Source organism: Symphalangus syndactylus, chromosome X (genome assembly GCF_028878055.3).
Source record: "Symphalangus syndactylus isolate Jambi chromosome X, NHGRI_mSymSyn1-v2.1_pri, whole genome shotgun sequence".
Taxonomy (NCBI): domain Eukaryota; kingdom Metazoa; phylum Chordata; class Mammalia; order Primates; family Hylobatidae; genus Symphalangus; species Symphalangus syndactylus.
This window is the reverse complement of record NC_072447.2, coordinates 32,571,577-32,597,458: the sequence shown is the minus strand read 5'-3', so window position 1 is coordinate 32,597,458 and position 25,882 is coordinate 32,571,577. Positions and strand designations below refer to the sequence as shown.

At 40.8% G+C, this 25,882-nt stretch overlaps 1 protein-coding gene and 1 pseudogene across 1 annotated transcript in view; one reads left to right on the top strand and one right to left on the bottom strand.

The window, feature by feature from the left end:
- CDKL5 (cyclin dependent kinase like 5) overlaps positions 1 to 25,882 on the bottom strand; it is a 233,767-nt gene that overhangs the window by 160,314 nt on the left and 47,571 nt on the right. The gene's annotated exons all lie outside the window — the stretch shown is intronic.
- On the top strand, positions 12,612 to 13,998 carry LOC129476287 (large ribosomal subunit protein uL4-like; annotated as a pseudogene).

Sequence of the window (25,882 nt, the reverse complement as noted above, 5' to 3'; positions counted from 1 at the left end):
GAGCCCAGGAGTTTGAGACCAGCCTGGGCAACATAATGAGACCTTGTCTCTACAAAAACTTTTCTTTTTTCTTTTTTTTTTTTAATTAGCTGGGCATGGTGGCGAACACCTCTAGTCCCAGCTACTTGGGAGGCTGAAGTGGGAGGATTCCTTGAGCCTAGGTGATCACAGCTGCGGTGAGCCGTGATTGTGCACTGTGCACTATGCACTGCCTGGGTGACAGAGAAAGAAAGGAAGGAAGAAAGGGAAAGAGAAAGGGAAAGGGAAAGGCTGGACAACACAACACAACACAACACAACACAGGAGGGCTTCCTGGGGCACTATTTCTATGTCGAGTGATGGTTAAATAGACATTCACTTATAATTGTTCATTAGAGTATATACTTATGTTTAATGTATTTCTATGTTGTTATATTCTATTATAAAACAAGCTTTTAAGACCTCAGAATATTTCTGATAATGATTTCATGTATAAATAGTTCGTCATTTATATGGTATTAAAAAATAATTTTTATCAAAGACAAAGCATTGCAGTATCACATTAAACAAGAAAGTTTAACTGTTCTCTCTCTCGGAAGTTCACGACACTACATAATGCACTATGTTTAGTGCTGGGTATCACAACAACAAAACCAAAAATTGCCAATAACTGATAACCTGGATAGTGACCACTCGCCTAAAACCATGCCAGATGAGGAACTGGTAAGGAAACCAGGTGAGTTTGGCCTCAGTGAGAGATGACTGACATCCAAATGTCTGAAGACTTTGGAAAAAATGGAATAGAGCCAGTGATTTATTCCAGGGGGCAGAACTAAGATCAGTGGTAGAAGCAAAAAGGAGACAAATTTCAGCTCAGTAGTGATTGGACACATGTAAACCAAAAATAAAATCCTAAATTAGCCGAGGGTGGTGGCGTGTGTCTGCAATCCCAGCTACTCGGGAGGCTAAGGCAGGAGAATTGCTTGAACCCAGGAGGCAGAGGTTACAATAAGCCGAGATCGTGCCACTGCACTCCAGGCTGGGAAACAGAGCAAGACTCCATCTCAAAAACAAACAAAAAAAATCCTAAACCCCTCAACTGACTGAATGAACTCCTTCTTGGCCAAGGGCACCCCAGAGAAACCTGAAAAACTGAATTCCCAGCCAGGGAGAGAGGTCAGACATAACTTGTTATACTCCCTCTTTTTGGATGGCGATCATAAGACTGGCAAACCAGACTCTGTGGCAATAAGATACCAAATTATAAACAACACCTAAGGTCAGGCAAAGCAGGGGTTAAGTCATGCCCTACAAACCATAAAGCCTCATCAGAGACGATTAACCTAGTATAAAGTATAATGTGGCTTACTTTCCAATCTAACTGTGTTATAGCATCACATGACAAATAGCAGACCCTGAAGGCAATCAAAATATTTTACCCCAAAATATATTTCTTTGACATATTTTAAAATAACTGTCACAGGGCCAACAGAATCTCCATTAGTGCAGCCAGGCCTTCCCTTTCTGGGTCTTTCCCCCAACCTAGGAGAGATTAACTGAGAGCCTGACACCTTTAAGGTCTGAAAAGAGACATTTACCATCTATTCTCCCTGAAAGCTGCTACCTATGAGGCTTTATCTACATAACAAGAACCTTGGCCTCCACAATCCCCTTAACTCTAGCATTTCTTTCTACTGACTTCAAGTCTTTAGAAAAAGCTTAACTCTTTCAACCAACTGTCAATCAGAAAATCCTTTAATCCACCTATGATCCCCCACTACCTTGGCTGAACCAATGTACATCATCCTCCAAGTACTGACTGATAATTTTACCTACAATTCTTCTCTCCCTAAAACATATAAAAGCAGACTGCAACCTGATCGCCTAGGACATATTTTGTCAGCGCTCTTGAGACTGTTCCCCAGACCATGGTCACTCACGTTAGCTCAGAATAAACCCCTTTAAAACATTTTACAGAGTTTGGTTTTAACATTAACAAAATGATCAATCATCAATGGTTATTCATTCATTCTCATTTTTGCCATACTTGTCAGATGCCTACAATGGGACAGCCACTATTGTAGATACTTCAGGATATAGTGGTGAACAACATGGACCGTGCTCCTGCTCTCATGGAGCTAAAGGAGACAGACAATAAACATGATAATTTCAGACAGTGACAAGTATTATAAGGAAATAAAAGAGTCTTATGATATAGTTGTGGCAGTTGGGAAGGGGAGAGGTCCTTTAGGTAGGAGATCTGGGGAAGGCTTCTCTGAGAAGGCAGTATTTCAGAGAATTCTTTCCCATGTAAAAATTCCAAGCCACCAGGGCTATGAGAAGAGTGTTCAAGGCAGTACAAAGAGTCTTAGAGAGTTTGATAAGTTCAAGGAACAGAGAAGGCCGGTATATCTGAAGCAGAACAGACAAGGAGGAACCTCGCAAGAGGCAGGAAGGGGCCTCTGTAAACAGTTTGTCCCTGGTAGAAAGGAATCGTGTACTAAACTAGATGCCCTCTAAGGTACCTACTAACATGAAGATTCTAACTCCCTCAAAAATTGTTTGAGTTTAGCCAGGCGCGGTGGCTCACGCCTGTAATCCCAGCACTTTGGGAGGCCGAGGCGGGCGGATCACGAGGTCAGGAGATCGAGACCATCCTGGCTAATATGGTGAAACCCCGTCTCTACTAAAAATACAAAAAATTAGCCGGGCGAGGTGGCAGGCGCCTGTAGTCCCAGCTACTCGGGAGGCTGAGGCAGGAGAATGGCGTGAACCCCGGGGGGCGGAGCCTGCAGTGAGCCGAGATCGCGCCACTGCACTCCAGCCTGGGTGAAAGAGCGAGACTCCGTCTCAAAAAAAAAAAAAAAAAAAAAAAAAATTGTTTGAGTTTTTGATTACCAGCCACTAACTGTGTAAACAAATAACCAAATGCATTTTAGGGTGGATTTGACTCACACTGAGAAAATACATGTAAAATTAAGCAATGTTTCTGTATTAGCAAACAAGCAGGTACCTAAAGAACTGACAGAAATGTAGGCTTATAATTTATTTCATAGATTATTAGTATTGAATTTAAGAGCTGCCTGGGCCTTGAATGTTTTCTTTGTTGCTGAAATTATAATCTTCATCTCAACGGGTCTTTTCTTCTTCCCAAAGAGAGTACAAAATCAGTTGAATCATGAGTTTTGTTTTTGTTCCCGGCATTGTTTTTACACATCCAAATGAGAGAACCATTTTGTCACTGAAAATTGCATAGGAATACATTTGGTACATGACTAAACTTCTGTTATAATAAGAGAGCTCAAATGGTTTGAAAGCATCTTAAAACTCAAGATCCACATACAGAAGAAAACCATTTCTATGGAAGGCACGGCCTTGTGAAAAACACCCTAATTAATTACCCTCTTGTAAAGACTTCTCCATGCCGAATACAAGCAAGGAGAGATGAAGCACTCCTACTTAGTTTTCTTTCTAGGTGGGACCATCTGACCCATAATTAATAGGATCTTCATTTTGCTTTATTCTCCCAATAGTGGAAAGTAATTTGATTTATCACTCCATCCTTTATAATTCAGTCCCCCCTTATTAAATCAAACATATTTGATTATCATGAGTTATACACAATTCACCAGCATAAAAATTTCAAACTACCAAATATGTTATGTACCTCCCTACCCTTGACCTTCAGAATCCTTCCACAAGGTAGGAAATCCAGTATCAACCCAATGTATCTTCTACCAGCTACTTGATACTTCTCCCAGCACTGCCAATCCTACTAAACTCCCAGCCCTTCCTAATATGAGGGTCTTTGGATTCAGATTGAAAAACACAGCTAAGGCTGGGCTCGGTGGCTAACGCCTGTAATCCCAGCACTATGGGAGGCCAAGGCGGGTGGATCACCTGAGGTCAGGCATTAGAGACCAGCCTGGCCAACATGGCAAAAACCCCATCTCTACTTAAAAAAAAAAGAAATACAAAAAATTAATGGGCCATGGTGGCACATGCCTGTAATCCCAGCTACTTGGAAGGCTGAGGCAGGAGAATCACTTGAACCCAGAAGGCGGAGGTTGCAGTGAGCCGAGATCTTGCCATTGCACTCTAGCCTGGGCGACGGAGCAAGACTTTGTCTCAAAAAAAAAAAAGAAAAAGAAAAACAGAGCTAAAATGGGATCAGAGCCAGGGGCGTTGGCTCACGCCTGTAATCCCACCACTTTGGGACGCTGAGGCAGGCCGATCGCTTGACTCCAGGAGTTCGAGACCAGCCTGGGCAACATGGCAAAACTCTGCGTCTACAAAAAAATTAACCAAGCATGGTGGTGCATGCCTGAGTCCCAGCTACTCTCAGCTACTCAGGAAGGCTGAGGTGGGAGAATCATTTGAACACAGGAAGTCGAAGCTGCAGAGAGCCATGATCACGTCACTGCACTCTAGCCTGGGCGATAAGCAAGACCCTGCCTCAATAAAATAGGATCAGAGAAACTCAGAGTTCATACTAAAACTGTACTATTTCAGATACCCTATTGGTTAAAAGGGTTTTGAAGACATCTTCATGAAAATATAAAGATCAATTTTAACATGGTTTCTCTGGGGTAATATTTTCTGAACTACAAATTCTAAGTAACTGAATTTAAAATAAACTGACAGAAGTTGGGGACCACCTAGATTTTGCTGGATTGATGTGGGTCAGAAAATGTGGTCTGAGTTATTGTCCTCAACTCCAAGAAAAATAACCTTCACATGAAAAAGGAACGGAAGGAACTGAAGTCCAAGACTTGAAGAACACCTACAGGCTTTAAATGAATTCAAGAACATTGACCTGGATAAATTTCATGTTTGAAATGCTTTAAGACGTTCAAAATGAAATTGCTGAAATTTAGTAGTCTTGGGAAAATCACAGGGAAAAGAAGAGGAGAACAAAGATTGGCCAAGAGCAAATGTCCCATTTTCCAGAAAGGGCAAAACAGTACATTCTGTAAACTCTACACCTAAGAATTTATAATTAAGCAATCATTCAATGTTTTGAGAGCTAACCATGTACCGGGTACTATGATAGATTCTGGGACATAACAGTAAAGAAAACAGACAAGATCCCTATCTCACAGAGCTTAGTCAAAGACTCACACAGTAAGTATAAAACAGTAAATATTAGTGCTATGAAGGAGATATAAGGTGCTGGAAGGGCTTATGGCAGGGGTTTCCCACCTATTAGGAAGAGTTGTTGGCTCTCTTAGAGAAAGCAATTAGTGAGCTGAGGCCTGTAGAATAATTCAACATAAACTCATGGAAGAAGGGGGATGCTCCAGGAGAAAATAATTTATGCTTAAGCCCCACGTCAGGAGAGAACAGGGTGACACAAGAGACCCAAAGGTGAGGTGGGGAGGGGTGGGGGTCAATAACATAGTACAAGGTGAGGCTGGAGAAACAGCAGGTTGGGCTATTTCAAGAAGCATAATCTTTACCATGGGACATAAGGATTTATGGGAGGGTTCTGAACAAGAATAGGAGGGGTGGGTTCAGGGAGTGGTATGACAATCTGATTATTTGCAGTTTGAAAAGATCACATAAGCTACAGAGTAGAGAATGGCTCAGTACCTGTAACGGGAGATGTCAGTTTTGGGGTAGAACAGCTAGGAAGCCACGGCAGCCACCCAGGTGAAAGATAAAGGGAGGATGGACTAAACTGGTGGATATTAAGAGAAATGAATAGATTTGGGACATGTTGGAGAGGAAGTCAATATCACTGAGGATGGATTAGAAACAGGGAGGGAGGGAAAGAGGAGGCAAAGATAACTTCTTGGTTTTGGGCTTGGGCTATGTATGAGTAGAGAGACATGAGAGGTGCTGTTTCTTCACTGAGGAAGACTAGAAGAGAAGGAGGTTAAGGGAAGGATAGAAATCCAAGGTTCCATTTTGGTCAAGTTAAGGTTGAGTTTAGACATCCATAAAAATGGAAAAGGTGCAAACTATAGGAAAAATAGAAATGAAAACCTGAGGAAAAGAATCTGCAACTTATATCACAAAGTTAATCTCAATACACAGAAGGCTCCTCCTGCTCATTAAGAGGGGCGGAAACCCAATTTTTAAAATGGGCAAAGTGATATGAACAAATAGTTCAGAAAAAAGAAACATAAATGGCTCTTAAACATAAAAAAGTTACTCAAATTTACATACAAATTGAAGATTAAAACCACACTGAGATACAATTTTTTACATTAGCAAAAACCAAAAATAACATAACATGTTGATGAGAGCATGAGAGAATTAAGCTTGCTTATACACTGCTGGTGGGAATATATATCAAATTGGAGACCAATTTGATAAAATCCTTCAAAACTAAAAACATATTCTAATGACACAATTACATTTCCAGAATTTATCCCCAGAAACACATACACACACACCACATAGTGTATACATACATTATTCACTGCAACATTGTTTGCAAAAACAAGAATGGAAACAGTCTAAATACACATCAACAAGGGCCTACTTAAATGAATTACAGTACACCCATTCAAATATTTTAAGCTAGAGACAGAAGTGAAATATGTATGTACAGTACTCTAATCAGCATTTCATAAATTTTAGCTATGTCGTCATTAATTTATCATCCAACAAATTAAAATTATGCTTAAAACTATTTTAATTAGGCCGGGCGTGGTGGCTCACGCCTGTAATCCCAGCACTTTGGGAGGCCGAGGCGGGCGGATCACGAGGTCAGGAGATCGAGACCATCCTGGCTAACACAGTGAAACCCTGTCTCTACTAAAAATACAAAAAATTAGCCGGGCGTGGTGGTGGGCGCCTGTAGTCCCAGCTACTTGGGAGGCTGAGGCAGGAGAATGGCGTGAACCCGGGAGGCGGAGCTTGCAGTGAGCCGAGATCGCGCCACTGCACTCCAGCCTGGGCAACAGAGCAAGACTCCATCTCAAAAAAAAAAAAAAAAAAAAACTATTTTAATTAAATATCACGTATCTTTTTTGTATACTGTGGTTCAATATAAGATTATATTGAAAAAAAGGAGTTACTGTTTTTAAAAGCTTGAAAATCCACTAATTAAAAAGTATAAAAGTACATGGTAGAGGTTATTGATCCTGAAGACATCAGGAGATTTCAAACACTGTCAATGACATGGAAAATTCACAAAGGGAGCTTCCAGGCTAAACTGTTAATATTTTGAAAAACAGACCCTCTTATCAAGTCTCCAGACTCCTGGTCCTTGTGGCTATAAACTGCAAACTACATGAGAGATTTTCTGAAACCTAGGTTTCTTTCACCAAGCCAAACTATCAGATTTATCGTTGATCTTGACAACTTTTGTTTCCTCATTTAAAAAATAAGGCTCCTCAGTTGGACGATCTCCAAGTTCCTTTTTAGCTTTCAAGTCCCACAATTTAATTCTAAACACTAGGACACTTTCAAATTGAAAATGAGCACAAAAATCCTCAAAAAATAAATGTCAATTCCTAAGGCATCAATATAAAAATATATAAAGCCTACCCTGTTTCTTCATTACGGTTCCAAATCATTTACCAAGGTAAGTTTCCAGAGCAATTGAGTAAATTCATTCTAAACCAAGGAAGGCACGGAGTGATTATCTTTCAGCATATTTCAGAGAAACGGGAAAAACAAAGTAAGTGGAATACCACTGGCCAAACAGCTGGTGATGAAGCTATTCCTGTGAGGGTCACTTATGTCAAAGGGAAAAAACAAATAGTAATAATGACTAGACAGCAGCAACTTTGCGAGGCATGGACAGGAAGTCTGATGTTTTCCAAATGTATTGGGAGGAAGTTATTTTTATTTACAGAGATATTTGTGTCCTATTTAAAATATAGAAGAAACTGAAGAAAAATCAAGTGAAGCCGGGCGCGGTGGCTCACGCTTGTAATCCCAGCACTTTGGGAGGCCAAGGCGGGCGGATCACGAGGTCAGGAGATCGAGACCGCGGTGAAACCCCGTCTCTACTAAAAATACAAAAAATTAGCCGGGCGTGGTGGCGGGCGCCTGTAGTCCCAGCTACTCGGAGAGGCTGAGGCAGGAGAATGGCGTGAACCCGGGAGGCGGAGCTTGCAGTGAGCCGAGACTGCGCCACTGCACTCCAGCCTGGGCGACAGAGCGAGACTCCGTCTCAAAAAAAAAAAAAAAAAAAAAAAAAGAAAAATCAAGTGAAAATCTTGCACTTCCTCAGTTGTTTGTGCTGCTAACTTCAGAAGCATATGTAAAATTACTTTGGCCATACAAACAACAGTCAAAAATACAAGCAATTTCATCAAGACCATTAATTGATAAAAGCATTCAATTAAATTCCAAAGAGATCTGAGAAGCTGACTAATAAGTAATAACAATTTAAAAAAGAAAAGATAGATTCTTTCCCTCAAAGAGGACACAATTTTTTTAAGAAGATATGGTTAAGAGCACTTTGGAGTTATAGCTTTCCCGCATACTTTAATGATGAGCTGAGCAGTCTCTTGAAGCTTTGGTACGTTTCCATTTGTAAGCTGGAGATTCATGTGCCTACCTGAGGGCTTTCCCCTCCCCCCCCCACCCCCCCCCCACCCCCGACAGCAAATGCGTGGTATCCTTTCTAACACCAATCCTGATTCTCTGACACCAACTGAGTATCCTTCAATTCAATCCACAGGTTTAAGGACTCAGTCTCACAAAACTGCCCTCACTTCGGATTCCTGTCACAAGTCCCAGGTACCCAGGCTATTCACACTTCGGTCCAACTTGGCTACAAATTTGGGGGTTCCCACAACTCACTCTCAAGTTTGATAATTTGCTAGCATGACTCACAGAACTCAAGGAAATGCATTACTTACATTTACTACCAGTTTCTTATAAAGGATACAACTCAGGAACAGCCAAATGGAAGAGATGCACAGGGCAAGGTATGAGCGGTTGGGGAGCCAGCACAGGCCTTCCGTGCCTTCTCAGAGCACACCAGCCTCCCAGCACCTCGATGATTTTGACAAAGAGTCAAACTCTAAAATATTTTAAGAGATTTATTCTGAGCCAAATATGAAGACCATGAACTGTGATACAGCCCCAGGAGAGGCTGAGAATATATATGTGCCCAAGGTGGTCAGGCTACAGCTTGGTTTTAATTACTATTATTTTGAGGGAGAGTTGGGGGTAGAGAAGAGGTCTCACCATGTTGCCCAGCTGGCCTCCAATTCCTGGACTCCAGTGATCCTCCTGCCTCAGCCTCCCAAAGTGCTGGGATTGCAGGTATAAGGCCACCACGCCCGGCCCCCTACAGCTTAGTTTTGTACATTTCAGGGAGACATAAGACCTCAATCAATACATGTAAGATGTACATTGGTTTGCTCCAGAAAGGTAGAATAACTCAAAGGTGGGGAGGGGGATGCTTCCAGGTCATAAGTGGATTCAAAGATTTCCTGATTGGCAATTGGTTGAGTTTATCTAAAGACCTGGAATCAAAAGAATCTCCCTTCTATGATTTGGGTTAAGATAAGGAGTTGTGGAAACCAAGGTTCTTATTATGCAGAGGCTTTCTATGGAATAGATTGTAAATGTTTCTTATCAGACTTAAGAAGGCAGTCTGTGCAGTGGCTCCTGCCTGTAATCCCAGCACTTTGGGAGGCTGAGGCTGGCGGATCACTTGAGGTCAGGAGTTCAAGACCAGCATGGCCAACATGGAGAAACCCCGTCTCTACTAAAAATACAAAAACTTGCTGGGTGTGGTGGCGCATGCCTGTAATCCCAGCTACTCGGGAGGCTGAGGCAGGAGAATCCCCTGTCCCCACCCCAGGTCTTTAAAAAATACCATGAAACTTGCTTGAACCTGGGAGGCGGAGGTTGCAGTGAGCCAAGATCATGCCACTGCATTCCAGCCTGGGTGACAGAGCAGAGACTTTGATTCAAAAAAAAAAAAACAAAAAACAAAAAACAAAAAAAAACAGACTTAAAAAGGTGCCAGACACTATTCTCTCCTGGACCAGGAAAAAGACCTGGAAAGGGAAGGGGATTATCTATAGAACGTAGATTTTTTTCCCCAGGAGAGACAGCTTTGCCAGGGCCATTTCAAAATAGAGAAATATATTTCAGGGTAAAATACTTCTATTTCTTTCAGGGCCTGCAATCATGTTGGTATCTTACTGCTACAAAGTGTGATACACTTTATGTATCATGTTGGTATCTTACTGCTACAGAGATTCTGTTTTAACGTTAATGCTGGTTAGCCATGCCTGAATTCCAAAGGGACAAAGGTATAATGAGGCATGTCTTTCCTATCATGGCCTGAACTAGCATTTAGGTTAGAGTGCCCTTGGCTGAGAGGAGGGTTTCATTCAGTTGGCTGGGCGGCTTAGAATTTTGTTTTGCTTTACAGTGTGTTCACCAACCCACAAGGCTCCAGGGCACCATCATTTAGGAAGGTTTCATTATGTAGGCATGACTGATTAAAGCACTAGCCATTGGTGATTGCGCTCATTCTCCTTCCCTTTTCCCCTCCCAGAAAGTCTGGGGGTGAAGCTGAAAGTCCTAAACCTCTAATAGTGCCTTCTTCTTTCTGGCTGACCAGCCCCCATCAGAAGCTATCTAGGAGGTTCTGCCAGGAGTCATCCAATTAGCATACAAAAGACACTCTTATCATAGTCATCTTCATAGTACAACAATTTTAACATTTATTTTGAACTACATAAAATCCCTTTAATTAAGATACCCCCAATATATGGCAAAATGACAAAAATTTTGAATCTCCAGATTTAATAAATTCAGCTGAAAATCCTGAACTCTTAGCTTGCCATTATGAGTTGGCAACATCTACATTGCTCTTGATGGTCTGCCTAATCATCAGAACAGGGCCTCCCTTCAAATGCATTATTAAATATCAAAGTTTTGCTGCAATTCATCTCAACATTTTAGGTTTCATCATTTCACTGTCAAGTACCTTCAAGAGGTACTTTTCCTTGTTTTCTCTGGCCAGAATCCCCATTTCCTCTACTGTTCCATAATAGAATTAAGTAGTATTTGAATTTCAAAAGGTCAATTAGCAGAAAAATACCACTTAGCTACATCATGTTAATATCAAAACAAAAGCTCAAACAAATAATTTTTTCACATTAGTCTAGCTAGGAAGTGATTTTTTTTTTCTTCCCCGAGATGGAGTCTCACTCTGTCGCCCAGGCTGGAGTGCAGTAGGGGGATCTAGGCTCACTGCAACCTCCGCCTCCCGGGTTCAAGAGATTCTCCTGCCTCAGCCTCCCAAGCAGCTGGGATTACAGGCACACGCCATCAAGCCCAGCTAATTTTTGTATTTTTAGTAGAGACAGGGTTTCACCATGTTGGCCAGGCTGGTCTTGAACTCCTGACCTCAAGTGATCCTCCCGCCTCAGCCTCCCAAAGTGCTGGAATTACAGGCATGAGCCACCGTGCCAGGTGTGATATGAAACTTAGTGCCTAAAAAAACAGCTCACAGCCAGGCACAGTGGCTCATGCCTCTAAACCCAGCACTTTGGGAGGCCAAGGCAGGAGGACTGTTTAAGGCCTGGAGTTCAAGACAAGCCTGGGCAACACAGCGAGGCTTTGTCTCTACAAAAAATTTCAAAAATTAGCCGTGTGTGCTGGTCCATGCCTGTAGTCCCAGCTACTTGGGAGGCTGACACAGAAGGATAGCTTGACCCTAGGAGTTGAACCTGCAGTAAGCTATGATCGCTACTGCACTCCGGTGACAGAGGAAGATCCTGTCTAAACAAAACAAAACAGCTCACTCCAGTTTCAGATCGTTCTAATTATTGAAAAATTCCTACTCACCAGAAATCTGCAAAGCCACTTCTACTTCTCTAAGCCTTAAGTTTATTCAATGGCAAAGTGAAGAAATCCTCAAATCTCAGTAATCATTTAAAGCACTGAGAGCCTAAGATCTACCCTACTCAAGTTCAACAAACATTTATTAAGCATCTATTATGGTATGCTTGCTGTTCATATATGCAATATTTAGCCTAACCACAATTCTTATCTACAGTCAATTCCACCTCTTAAAGCAGGGAAGAAACAAGAAAATTCACTGGTCTTTCTTCTTTTCTTATGCACCAAGATATTCAGAGATTTTTTTTTTTTTTTTTTTTAGGAATGAGGAGAAAGATGTAGCTAAGTGGAATACGGAGAAGGAGAAGGAGAGAATAAGGTAGTGAATAAGGAGACAATATCTTCGACCACAAGGTAATTCATAATTTACTCACTAAATAAAATATTCATCAAGCACTTATTTGGAAGCTGCATTAAAGATAAATCTGAATGAAAAATTTCCTCAAAAGAGTTTCAACAAAGTGCCTTGATTGAAGGGAACCAATCATGTCATAAATTTGCTACTTTTTATGCGAGTCACAATACATGATAATCATAGTACATATTCAATCCTTTAAAATAGATAACAAAAGGAAACTTCAGTACTTTAATAATGCCATCTACAATACCAGAGAATATAAAGGACTTTACCTAAAATGAAAAGATTTAATTGCCCAGTTTCATAACCAAGTTAAGGCTATATGCCATTGTGCTTGGCCGCTTTTTAAGCAAAATATCTGAGATTTTCTTTCATGAGAAAGCAAAAAATAGACAATTAAATGTTGGTAAAAGTTTGGTTTCTTTTCCTGTGGCAGCAGCCCGGCTGAGAGGAACGTGGCTCTCTCCTCTCTCCGCCATGGCGTGTGCTCGCCCACTGATATCGGTGTACTCCCGAAAAGGGGGAGTCATCTGGCAAAAATGTCACGTTGCCTGCTGTATTCAAGGTTCCTATTCGACCAGATATTGTGAACTTTGTTCACACCAACTTGCGCAAAAACAACAGACAGCCCTACGCTGTCAGTGAATTAGCAGGTCATCAGACCAGTGCTGAGTCTTGGGGTACCGGCAGAGCTGTGGCTCGAATTCCCAGAGTTCGAGGTGGTGGGACTCACCGCTCTGGCCAGGGTGCTTTTGGAAACATGTGTCGTGGAGGCCAAACGTTTGCACCAACCAAAATCTGGCACCGTTGGCATCGTAGAGTGAACACAACCCAAAAACGATATGCCGTCTGTTCTGCCCTGGCTACCTCAGCCCTACCAGCACTGGTCATGTCTAAAGGTCATCGTATTGAGGAAGTTCCTGAACTTCCTTTGGTAGTCGAAGATAAAGTTGAAGGCTACAAGAAGACCAAGGAAGCTGTTTTGCTCCTTAAGAAACTTCAAGCCTGGAATGATATCAAAAAGGTCTATGCCTCTCAGCGAATGAGCGCTGGCAAAGGCAAAATGAGAAACCGAGGCCGTATCCAGCGCAGGGGCCTGTGCATCATCTATAATGAGGATAATGGTATCATCAAGGCCTTCAGAAACATCCCTGGAATTACTCTGCTTAATGTAAGCAAGCTGAACATTTTGAAGCTTGCTCCTGGTGGGCATGTGGGACGTTTCTGCATTTGGACTGAAAGTGCTTTCCGGAAGTTAGATGAATTGTATGGCACTTGGCGTAAAGCCGCTTCCCTCAAGAGTAACTACAATCTTCCCATGCACAAGATGATTAATACAGATCTTAGCAGAATCTTGAAAAGCCCAGAGATCCAAACAGCCCTTCGAGCACCACGCAAGAAGATTCATCGCAGAGTCCTAAAGAAGAACCCACTGAAAAACTTGAGAATCATGTTGAAGCTAAACCCATATGCAAAGACCATGCGCCGGAACACCATTCTTCGCCAGGCCAGGAATCAAAAGCTCCGGGTGGATAAGGCAGCTGCTGCAGCAGCAGCACTAGAAGCCAAATCAGATGAGAAGGCAGCGGTTGCAGGCAAGAAGCCTGTGGTAGGTAAGAAAGGAAAGAAGGCTGCTGTTGGTGTGAAGAAGCCTCTGGTGGGAAAAAAGGCAGCAGCTACCAAGAAACCAGCCCCTGAAAAGAAGCCTGCAGAAAAGAAACCTACTACAGAGGAAAAGAAGCCTGCTGCATAAACTCTTAAATTTGATTATTCCATAAAGGTCAAATCATTTTGGACAGCTTCTTTTGAATAAAGACCTGATTATACGGCAGTGAGAAACAAAAAAAAAAAAAAAAAAAAGTTTGGTTCAGGCATTTTAAATACAAATATTATAAGTCACATAACAGGTTGTAAGTTCAAGCTACTACTGCTGAATCACATATAACAAAGTCTTCCCTGCTTTCCAATGTAAAGAGATACTAGAAAAGCAGAAAAAAAAGATTAACTTTGACTGGGAAAATCAGAGAAACCTTCATTGAAGAGGTGATATCTGAATTAATACTTGAGACAAGAACAGAAGTTTAGCTTATAGACAAAATGGGTAAAGGTATTCTATGAAAAGTTTGTGCAAAAATGTAGGCCAAAAAAATGAGTGTTTGGAGAATGCAAGTAATGCAGCATATCTGAAATCCAGGGCAAAAGTCCAGGAATAACACGAAAAAAGGCATGGACAAAATCATAAAAGGGCTTCTATACCATGCTAAGAAGTCTAGGTTCTGCTTCAGGCTGGTGGTTTTCAAACTTTGCCCTATATGGCTCAAGGGGCTTTTTGAGAAAGGTAGAAGCAAAAGCAGAGTTCCTACATTCCTATCCTGCTTCAATCAGACAACAGTGTTGCGCTCTTTTTTTAAAAAAAATCTATTTTAAACATTATATTTGCCTTAGTTAAAGAAAGAACAGCAGGCCCAAATGGAGTCACTCAGGCTAAGGTTCCAAGTTACCAAACCAAAACCTAACTTGTTTACTTGTAAAATCTGACCCCCTAAGAAATCAGGAGAAAGATGATAGCTAAATTCCCTTAAGCCAAGATTCCCTATAAGGAAAGTAACCTTGAAATGACCAATCCACTATTTGATCCTTGGTCCTGCTTTCCTCCACTTTTTTGTGCACCCACTCAGTCTAGGTCATTAGGCCTCTTTCTATTCTGTAGACTGGATGCTACCTGGTCCATGAATCGTTAATGAAAGCCAATCAGATCTCTGAGACTCAATTTGTTGAAATTTTGTTGACACCCTATATTTGAAGAAGGGGTCTAACTGCCTTACAAGAAGTTTGAAGGCTACTGCCATAGACAACAAGAAATCAAGAGAAGGTTTAAGTTGAGTATTTTGCCAGTGTTATACGTCAGAAAAATCACCATGGAGGCAGGAAGAGAGTTAGGGCAGACATTAGTCAGAAAGCTACTGATTTACAGAGGTCAGGCACAAAATGATGAAATTTAAACTAAAGCAGCAACAGTGGGAACAGAGAAAGGCAGATAAAGTTGAGTATTTCAGAGATGTAATCAAAAGACACAGTGACAATTTAAAAACAGTTGATGAATGAGAAATGGAAAAGTCTATGAGGTCTTAGTTGTTATTTATTATGGGCAACATGGCGAGACCCTGGCTCTACTAAAAATTACAAAGTCAGCCGGGCATGGTGGTATGTCCCTGTGGTCCCAGCTACTCAGGAGGCTGAGGTGGAAGGATTGCTTGAGCCTGAAAGGCAGAGGCTGCTGTGAGCAGAGATCCTGCCACTGCATTCTAGCCGGGGTGACAGAGGAAGACCCTGACTCAAAATAATAATTCCCTATAGATTTAGCATCTAGTGATGATTTTTGAGATCCTGTGTCAAAAACAAACAAACAAAAAGATACACAGAAAGAAATGAGCTTGGGATAAACCATTCTAACAATTCATAAATAATTAAGAATTGATTATGCAGCCAGGAGTGGTGGTGGCTCATGCCTGTAATCCCAGCACCTTGGGAGACCAAGACAGGTGGATCACTTGAGGTCAGGAATTCGAGACCAGCCTGGCCAATATGGTGAAACCTCATCTCTACTAAAAATACAAAAATTCGCTGGGCATGGTGGTACACGCCTGTAATCCCAGCTACTCAGGAGGCTGAGGCAGGAGAATCGCTTGAACCCAGGAGACAGAGGTTGCAGTGAGCTGAGATCGTGCCACCACTGCACTTCAGCCTGGGTGACAGAGCGAGACTGTCCCAAAAAAAAAAAAAAAAAAAACAGAATTGATTATGCATATTTATAACAGTATCTAACAGAGAATGAACTTGTAAACAATATTGCATCCTACTTTATAGTTCCACAATACCAACTAGTTAGTTACTTGTTACTTTATAGTTCCACAATACCAACTAGTTAGTTACTTGTTACTTTATAGTTCCACAATACCAACTAGTTAGTTACTTGTCATTTCATGCAAATGACATGTAAAGCACACTGAAATACAAACCACCATCTTGCTGTTCAGGGAATCCAGAATCTGATAGAGAGAATAAACCCTACACATTCATTATAGCAAAGAGGAAACAGATCTCATCTCCAGGTCTCCTAATCAGCTGAGGAGGAGCTATGCTCTGGGCTTGACCAAAGGATTCTTCTCCATTCACAATAGAGTAAGTGGGAAAATCAGATAGCCTCCTAGTGACTAAGGAGCCTACTTCTCAATGTGGTGTCATCATTTTCCTTGAAGTAACTCCTAGTTTATATAATCATAGACACAGGATTCAATATAGAAACCCACAGGCATTTCAAATTTAAATACTGTTTGTTATCTGCTATTTTCAATTGTTCAGGCTAACATAAAATTTTTTTTTAACTTTTTAGTTTCTAGATTTTGATATGTCCTCCTTAGAAGATGAAAACTTATTTCAACAATCCAAGACCAATTAAGATGATGAGGCCGGGCGAGGTGGCTCACACCTGTAATCTCAACACTTTGGGAGGCCAAGGCGGGTGGATCACAAAGTCAGGAGTTCAAGACCAGCCTGGCCAACATGGTGAAACCCCATGTCTACTAAAATCGCAAAAAAATTAGCCAGGTGTGGTGGTGGGCGCCTGTAATCCCAGCTACTTGGGAGGCTGAGGCAGAGAATTGCTTGAACCCCAGAGGCAGAGGTTGCAGTGAGCCAAAATCGTGCCACTGCACTCCAGCCTGGGCGACAGAGCGAGACTCCATCTCAAAAAAAAAAAAAAGATGATGAACAAGCAGTCCATGCACTGCTTTTGCCACAAACCCTTCCTCTACCTGGACCCTTCTTTCTAGTCTTTTGAGAATACTGACACATCTGGGTGTCATCCCTCACTAATTATGTGACCATTAGCAAGTTATGTAGCCCCTTCAAGCCTATTTTCTCATTCATTAGGAGGAACTGATACTACCTACTTATAGGCTAATGAAGAGGATTCAAGATTATATAAAGCCTCTGATGCATAGAAGCCACATAATAGAGAACATTATTACTAGTTAAAAGATAACACTAATGAAACACAATAGATGATGTAATAAGAAGGCTAATAACTCTAGAAAGAGGGATTTATTATATCATCTCAAAGAGCCTGCATTTAAATGGATTCCCCAAATGAGACCAGTAATTTATGTCAATGCCCAAAAGAATAGATTCATGAAATGTCATTAACATTTTTAAAGCAATATTTTTATTAAGGAAAATAAAACATTTTAAAGCAAACAATTTTAGTCTTGCCAGTTCTGATGACAATTATATTACCTGCAAAGTACTGTTATTTTATCAAGTTGAACAGTATCACTGAAAATTTTTCTACTCGGCCTCAACAATTTAGAACTATGCTAAATCTAGAACAACTTCTGAAGTTGCATTGCACTATCATCATTATTGATCATTTATAGTTATGTAAGTAAAGATACCTCTCATTAACTGTATGAAACAGAACATCTTCTGTTGTGCCAAGAAAAAAAAAAAAAACAAGAATTGACAAATTGAAGAACATCTAGATGCAGAATTGCTAAGGTATTTGTTTGAAGGAAATAAAAGCATTTGAGTGGGAGGAAAAGCAAATGTGCTTCAATTACCTTTAGCCCTAAGAAGTTTCATGAAAGACATCACAGAAACAATACACACACAAAAGGGATGGTTATAAGACTATAAATGCAAGTAGTCTGCCAGGGCTATGAAAAATAAAATGAAGCTTCATTCTCAAAAGATAAAATACAAAGAGAAGAGGTGAGTTAGAGTCTAAATTCTAAAGAACTGCTGTTATAAATTAGTATCAAAGATGATAGAAAACAAGATGGGGCAATGAAGATTACTACTTAGAATATGTGAAATATATTTACCTAATGCTGTTTCCATAAGTAATACTTTATTCCAACAAAATTAAACCAAAGCAAAGCACTTCCAGAATGGCAGTGTGAGGTGGTTCATGTGGACCCTGGACCCTCTCCTCAGCAAAACAGCCTTAACTGGTACAAAGGATATGGAAAGAGAAGAAACTATTTACAGTCTGCAGAAATTGCCCTAAGGACATGGGGCAAACGCAGAAATATTTAGTCAAGAAAATCTACTGAATCTTGGTAAAAAGACAAAGTCGGAAAAATTTGAACCAGGACTCACTTCCTTACATGCCCATTCCCTCTCCCTCATCCCCAGCTCTATGTCCAATGAGTGTAGCCAAGATGAAAGTTTCTCCCCAGGAGCAGTAGGTTACCAGAATTTCACATCCCCTGCCACCCCTCACAGCCTCTGTTTCATGTTGCAGGAACTATTCTGGTCAAGCAGAGCTACCTCCACCTAGCCTCATTTATAGGGCAGCAGCTCTACCCCAGGCAACGAAGGCTGAGAATACTGAAAATGGAACCAAATGGAAATTCTGGTATACGAAAGTAAATAACCAAAATGAAAGATTCATTAGCACCCACCTAGCACCTAGATCCTGCTTTCTAATACCATTCTGTGATAAAATAAACCAGAAGTCAGGCACAGTGACTCATGTCTGTAATCCTAGCACTTTGGGAGACAGGCCAGGCAGATCACTTGAGCCCAAGAGTTGGGGACCAGCCTGGCCAACATGGTGAAACCCCTTCTCTACAAAAAAAAAAAAAAAAATACAAAAATTAGCCAGGTGTGGTGGCCCGCACCTGTAGTCCCAGTTTCTCTGGAGGCTGAGGTGGGAGGATCACCTGAGCCTAGGAGGTCAAGGCTGCGGTGAGCCGCGATCGTGCAACTGCACTCCAGCCTGGGTGAGAGTGAAGCCCTGTCTCAAAAAAAAAAAAAAAAAAAAAAAAAAGAAAGAGATAAAGAAAGAAACCAGGACTCTTTGGTGAAATGGCTGAAACTAGGACTGGGGCATAAAAATGTAAAAGATGAGCCTGGAGCATATTCTAGTGCCAGAAAATAAAGAAGTGGGTTTACAAAAAGAGAGAGAGAGAAGGAGGAGAAGGAGAAAGAGAGAAAGAAAAAAGAAGGCCAGGCGCAGTGGCTCACGCCTGTCATCCCAACACTTTGGGAGGCCGAGGCGGGTGGATCACCTGAGGTCAGCAGCCTGGCCAACATGGTGAAACCCCGTCTACTAAAAATACAAAAAATTAGCCGGGTGTGGTGGTGCACACCTGTAATCCAAGCTACTCAGGAGGCTGAGACAGGAGAATCGCTTGAACCCGGGAGGCAGAGGTTGCAGTGAGTGGAGATCACGCCACTGCACTCCAGCCTGGGGGATAGAGCGAGACTTCCTCTCCAAAAAAAAAAAAAAAGGAGGAAGAAAGAAGAGGAAGGAAAAAGAAGAGGAAGAGGAAGAAGAAGGAAGAAGAAAGGAAGAAGGAAGAAGAAAGAAGTAGAAGTGTGCTATGTCAAACCACACTAGTTAACTGAAGGGGCCCCCAATAGCCAAAGCAGGGACAATTTGAGCAACAAAATAAAGTAGTACTACATTTGGATTATTAATCAAAGTATTAAAAAGAAATCCATGAGTCCATAATGATTTTTTAAATAAGTAAATGAGAGAGTCAGAGTTGACAAATCCCCTGTGCAGACGAATTCTAAATAATTTATGTAAATACCCCATCTTCAATAAGGTGGAACATAACTCCATACTCCTTAAATGTGGGCTGCACATAGTAACTTTCTTCCAAAGAGGACATTATGGAAGGGGAGAAAAAGAGTAGTTTTCAATGCAGAAACCTGACAAACACCGCCTCAGCCAGGTGATCAAGGTTAATTAACATCAATAGTGATAAGCATGTTGATAGTATGTCCCTTTGATACGATGTGATGAAAATGACACTTTACTTACGTGGTCTTCCTCCCAAAAACCTGCAACACCAGTCTAATCACAAGAAAAACATCAGACAAATCCCAACTGAGGGATACTCCACAAAACACCTAAGCAGTATTACTCAAAACTGTTCATCAAAAACACAGAAAGTCTGAGAATCTGTAACAGCCAAGAGGAGTCTAAGAAGATATGACAACTAAATGTAATATGATATCCTACATGAGATCCTGGAGCAGAAAAAAAAAGACATTAGATAAAAACTGAGGAAATTTGAATAAAGTATGAACTTTGAATATCAGTAATCAATAATCACTAACAATATGGTTTATTAATTAGAATGAATGTATCATGCCAATATAAGATGCTAATAATAGGGAAAACTACATGTGGGGTACATGGAAATGCTCCACTATCTTTGCAATGTTTCTGTAAACCAAAACCTATTCTAAATTATGAAGCTTATTTTCAAAAACTCACTAGAGGAGGTGAATAGATTTCAGCTGGCAGAAGAATCAGTGAACTTGAAGACTGATTGATAGAGATTATGCAATCTGAAGAACACAGAAAAAATGAAAAATGAACAGCACCTCAGAGAAACATGGGATACCATTAAACATATCTATCTATCTCATCATCCCCTTTTGGTTGTTTCTCTGGAGAGCCTAGACTAATACACAACAACATACATGTAATGGGAATACCAGAGGAGAAGAAAGAGAACAGAAAAAAATACTTAAGAAATAGTGGCTAGCCAGGCACAGTGGCTCACGTCTGTAATCCCAGCACTTTGGCAGGCCGAGGCGGGCGGACCACAAGGTCAGGAGATCAAGACCATCCTGGCTAACATAGTGAAAACCCGTCTCTACTAAAAATACAAAAAATTAGCCAGGCATGGTGGCGGGTGCCTGTAGTTCCAGCCACTAGGGAGGCTGAGGCAGGAGAATGGCGTGAAGCTGGGAGGCGGAGCTTGCAGTGAGCGGAGATCGCGCCACTGCTCTCCAGCGTGGGCGAGAGTGCGAGACTCCGTCTCAAAAAAAAAAAAGAAAAAAGAAAAAAAGAAATAGTGGCTGAGAACTTCTCAAATGTGATGAAAAACATTTAACTACATATCCAGGCAACTCAACAAACTCCAAATACAATAAACACAAAGAAATCCACACCAGAAACATCATAGTCAAAATGCTGAAAGGCATAGAAAATCTTGAAAGCAGCAAGAGAGGCCAGGCATAGTGTCTCATGCTTATAATCCTAACACTTTGGGAGGCCAAGATAGGAGGATCACTTCAGGCCAGGAGTTCAAGACCAGCCTGGTCAACACAGCAAGACCCCATCTCTATATCAAAAAATGTATTTAAGGCCAGGTGTAGTGGCTCATGCCTGTAATATCAGCACTTTAGGAGGCCAAGGCAGGCAGATGACTTGAGGTCAGGAGTTCAAGACCAGCCTGGCCAACATAGTAAAACCCCGTCTCTACTAAAAATACAAAAATTAACGGGGCATGGTGGTGCACACCTGTAGTCCCAGCTACTCTACTCAGGAGGCTGAGGCAGGAGAATCACTTGAACCCAAGAGGGAGAGGTTGCAGTGAGCCGAGATCACACCACTGCACTCCAGCCTGGGCAACAGAGCAAGACTCCATCTCAAAAACAACAACAACAACAAAATATATATTTAAGAAAAAAAAAAAAAAGAAAGCAACAAGAGAAAAACAACTTATCACATACGAGGAATTCTCAATAAAATTAAGATTGACTTCTGATTAGAAACAATGGAGACTGGCCAGGCACAGTGGCTCACACCCGTACTCCCAACACTTTGGGAGGCTGAGGTGGGCAGATCACTTGAGGTCAAGAGTTTGACACCAGCCTAGCCAACATGGTGAAACCCCATCTCTACTAAAAATACAAAAATTAGCCAGGTGTGGTGGTGCACGCCTGTTATCCCAGCTACTTGGGAGGCTGAGGCAGGAAAATCACTTAAACCCGGGAGGCAGAGGCTGCAGTGAGCTGACATAGCACCACTGCACTCCAACCTGGGCAACAAAGTGAGTGAGACTCCATCTCAAAAAAAAAAAAAAAAAGAAAAGAAACAAACAATGGAGACTGGAAGGCAGTAAGATGACACATTCAAAGTGATGAAAGAAAAGGGGAAAAAAAAAAACTTGTCAACCAAGAATTTCATATCCAACAAAACTACATTTCAAAAATGATGGCAAAATAAAGACATTCCCAGATAAATAAAAACTTGAAAGAATTCATTGCTAGAAGATCCAACTTACAAAAAATAGTAAAGGAAGTTTTACATACTGAAAACAAGTGACACTAGACAGTAACATGACTCCACACGAATTTCTGTTAAAGGGCCACTAAAGCACAAAGGAGGTGGGTGGGAACAAAGCTATAATGGAGTAAGGAAATGATACCAGATGGTAACTCAAATTTCTTCAGAAATTAAGGAAACCAGAAATGGTAAATAAGAAAGTTAATATAACAAACTACAAATATATACTTCCTCTCCTTTATTCTCCCAGCTTCTTTAAAATATGAAATTATATAAAGTTATCATTTTAACAACATATCTCAGGTTTTAAAATAAATAAGACATGTATAATAACATCACAAAAAGGAAGAGAGAATAGAACTACATGGAAGGAACGATTTCTATATCTTACTGGAGTTAACATACATCTGAAGTAGATTCTGATAAGCATGTATATGGTAAGTCCTAGGGCAACACTAAGAAAATAACTCCAAAACAACTAAAAAAAATCATTAAAGAAATTAAAATGTTACACTTGAAATTTTTCCCTTAATACAAAATAAAACAGTAAAGGAGAAACAGAAAAACAAAACAAAAAAAATGAAAAATACAGTAAAGAAACAGCAAAATAATAGATGTAAATCCAAACATATCAATAACTTTATTAAATGTGAAAGGATTAAACAATCCAATCAAAATGCAAAGATTGTCAGACTGGATTTTAAAAAGATTCAGCCAGGAGCAGTGGCTCACGTCTGTAATCCCAGCACTTTGGGAGGCCAAGGTGGACAGATCACTTGAAGTCAGGAGTTCAAGACCAGGTTGGCCAACATGGCAAAACACCATCTCTACTAAAAATACAAAAATTAGCCAGGCGTGGTGGCACGTGCCTGCAGTCTCAGCTACTCGGGAGGCTGACACAGGAGAATCTCTTGAACCTGGCTCACGACATTGTGCTCCAGCCTGGGTGACAGAGCGAGACTCTGACTCAAAAAATAATAATAAAAATAAAAAATAAAAAACAAGATTCAGGGCCAGGTGCAGTGGCTCACGCCTGTAATCCCAGCACTTTGGGAGACCAGGGTGGGCGGATCATGAGGTCAAGAGATCGAAACCATCCTGGCCAACATGGTGAAACCCCATCTCTACTAAAAATACAAAAATTAGCTGGGCATGGTGGCACATGCCTGTAGTCCCAGCTACTCAGGAGGCTGAGGCAGCAGGAGAATCGCTTGAACTCGGGAGGCGGAGGTTGCAGTGAGCTGAGATTGTGCCACTGCACTCCAGCCTGGCGACAGAGCGAGACTCCGTCTCAAAAAAAAAAGATTCAACTATATGCTGTCTTTGGGAGGCATATTTTACATTCAGAGATATAAATAAGTTGAAATTGAAAGGATAAAGATATACATGCATAAGAGAGTTGGGATGGCTATATTAAAATCAAACAAACTAGATGTTAAGACTTTTAAAAGTATAGGGTAAAAAACTAAAAAAAATCTGAATGTGGACTTTATTAATAATCACTATCAACCAATAATCAGTAATTGGTAAACAAAAATCAATTACTAAAGATAAAGAGGGATGCTGGGTATGGTGGCTCACACCTGTAATCCCAGCACTTTGGGAGGCCAAGGCAGGTGAATCACTTGAGCCCAGGAGGTCGAGACCAGCCTGAGAAACATGGTGAAAACCTGTCTCTATCAAAAATACAAAAAAGTAGCCGGGCATAGTGCTGCATGCCTATGATCTTAGCTACTTGGGAGGCTGAGGCAGGAGGACTGCCTGAGCCCAGGAGAAGAAGGTTGCAGTGAGATGAGATCACACCACTGCACTCCAGCCTGGGCAACACAGTGAGACCCCCCATCTCAAAAATTAAAAAAAGATAAAGAAGGACATTAAGAGTCAATCCATCAGGAAGGGATAAAAATTACAAACATATGCACCTAATGAGAGAGCTCACAAAGTACATGAAAGTTGAACCAAAGAAATGAGAAAATTTGGATGAGCACAGTAAGAAATACATAAGGAATGAACTACAGAGAAAATACTCAAGAAACCTATCCTCTGTTCAAATATGAATGCTTAACCCTGATTTCAAGGTCTGATCAATATAAATTTTCTGATCTTGAGTTATACAAGTTACTAAGAAATAGGAATAGTAATGTTACTTGTTTTGGAAGTACATCGTAAGAACAAAATCTAAAATTTGTTATATGAGTAAATATAACTCTATACAATGTATTTTTAAAATTCAGATACTAGAAAAGAGCAATAACCACAAACATTAAAGTAGTTATTTTCATCATCTTTTCCAAGTAAAGCAGTAGACTGAGTTTGGAACACTGAAGTACCACCACCAGTCCTCAATGTATTAATACTAAGTATTAGAAGGCTAAAATAAATTATAAATGATGGATATAATATTTGACAGGAAAAAGAGTAGAGATGATAATTTTCCAATTAGCATTTTCTTAAAATGTTCTTATAAAATTACAAAGTTCAGGCCAGGTACAGTGGCTCATGCCTGTAATCCCAGCACTTTGGGAAGCAGAGGCAGGAGGATGGCTTGAACCCAGGAGTTTGAGGCCAGCCTGGACCACACAGGGAGACCCTGAGTCTACAAAACAATTTTTAAAAATTAGCCAAGCATGGTGGGCACACCTGTGGTCCCAGCTACTCAGGAAGCTGAGGTGGGAGGATCGCTTGTGCCCAAAAGGTCAAGGATGCAGTGAGCCATGATTGTGCCACTGCACTCCAGCCTGGGCAACTGAGCAAGACACTGTCTCAAAAAAACAAAGAAGAAAAAAAGAAAAGAAAAGAAATAAAAATTACAAAGTTTAAGCCAGGTGTGGTGGCTCACACCTATAATCCCAGCACTTTGGGAGGCCAAGGTGGGCGGATCACATGAGGTCAAGAGTTTGAGGCCAGCCTGGCCAACATGGTGAAACCCCAACTGTACTAAAAATACAAAAATTAGCCAGGTATGGTGGTGCGTGCCTGTAATCCTAGCTACTCAGGAGGCTGAGGCAGGAGAGAATTGCTTGAACCCAGGAGGCGGAGGTGGCAGTGAGCTGAGATCGCCACTGCACTCCAGCCTGGGCAACAGAGTGAGCCTGTCTCAAAAAATAAAAAAATAAAAAAATTAAAAATTACAAAGTTTAAAATAAATAAAAATTCAAATAATACAAAATGAGAAAAATGTATTCCTATATTTAAGGTAATACTATTTAACTTCTTTTAAAAAGTTTGAACAACAGATTCTCCAGATTCTCCAAATTTCATTCACTACCTTATATTCATTCAAACACTAACTTTGGACTAAACAATACCAAATCTCTGAATTACTTGCCTGCCTAAACTGCTTTTCCACTACTAAAAGTTAAGGTCCCTAGGAACAGGGATTCCATTTTCACAATTCTGTACAGCAAAACACGCTTATGCTTTTATCTCCCTCTGCTACTTTGAACAAGTCACTTCAACAATTTAATCTGCTGTAAAAGGGCATTGTTATACTGATTGCTACAAGGTGTGTTTGATTGTTGTTTGTTATAAACTGTGTTTACTTTGGTCCTCAGGCATTAGAAATTATTGAAGGTTTTAAGGAGAACAGTCATACCACAAGTCTGATAAACTTC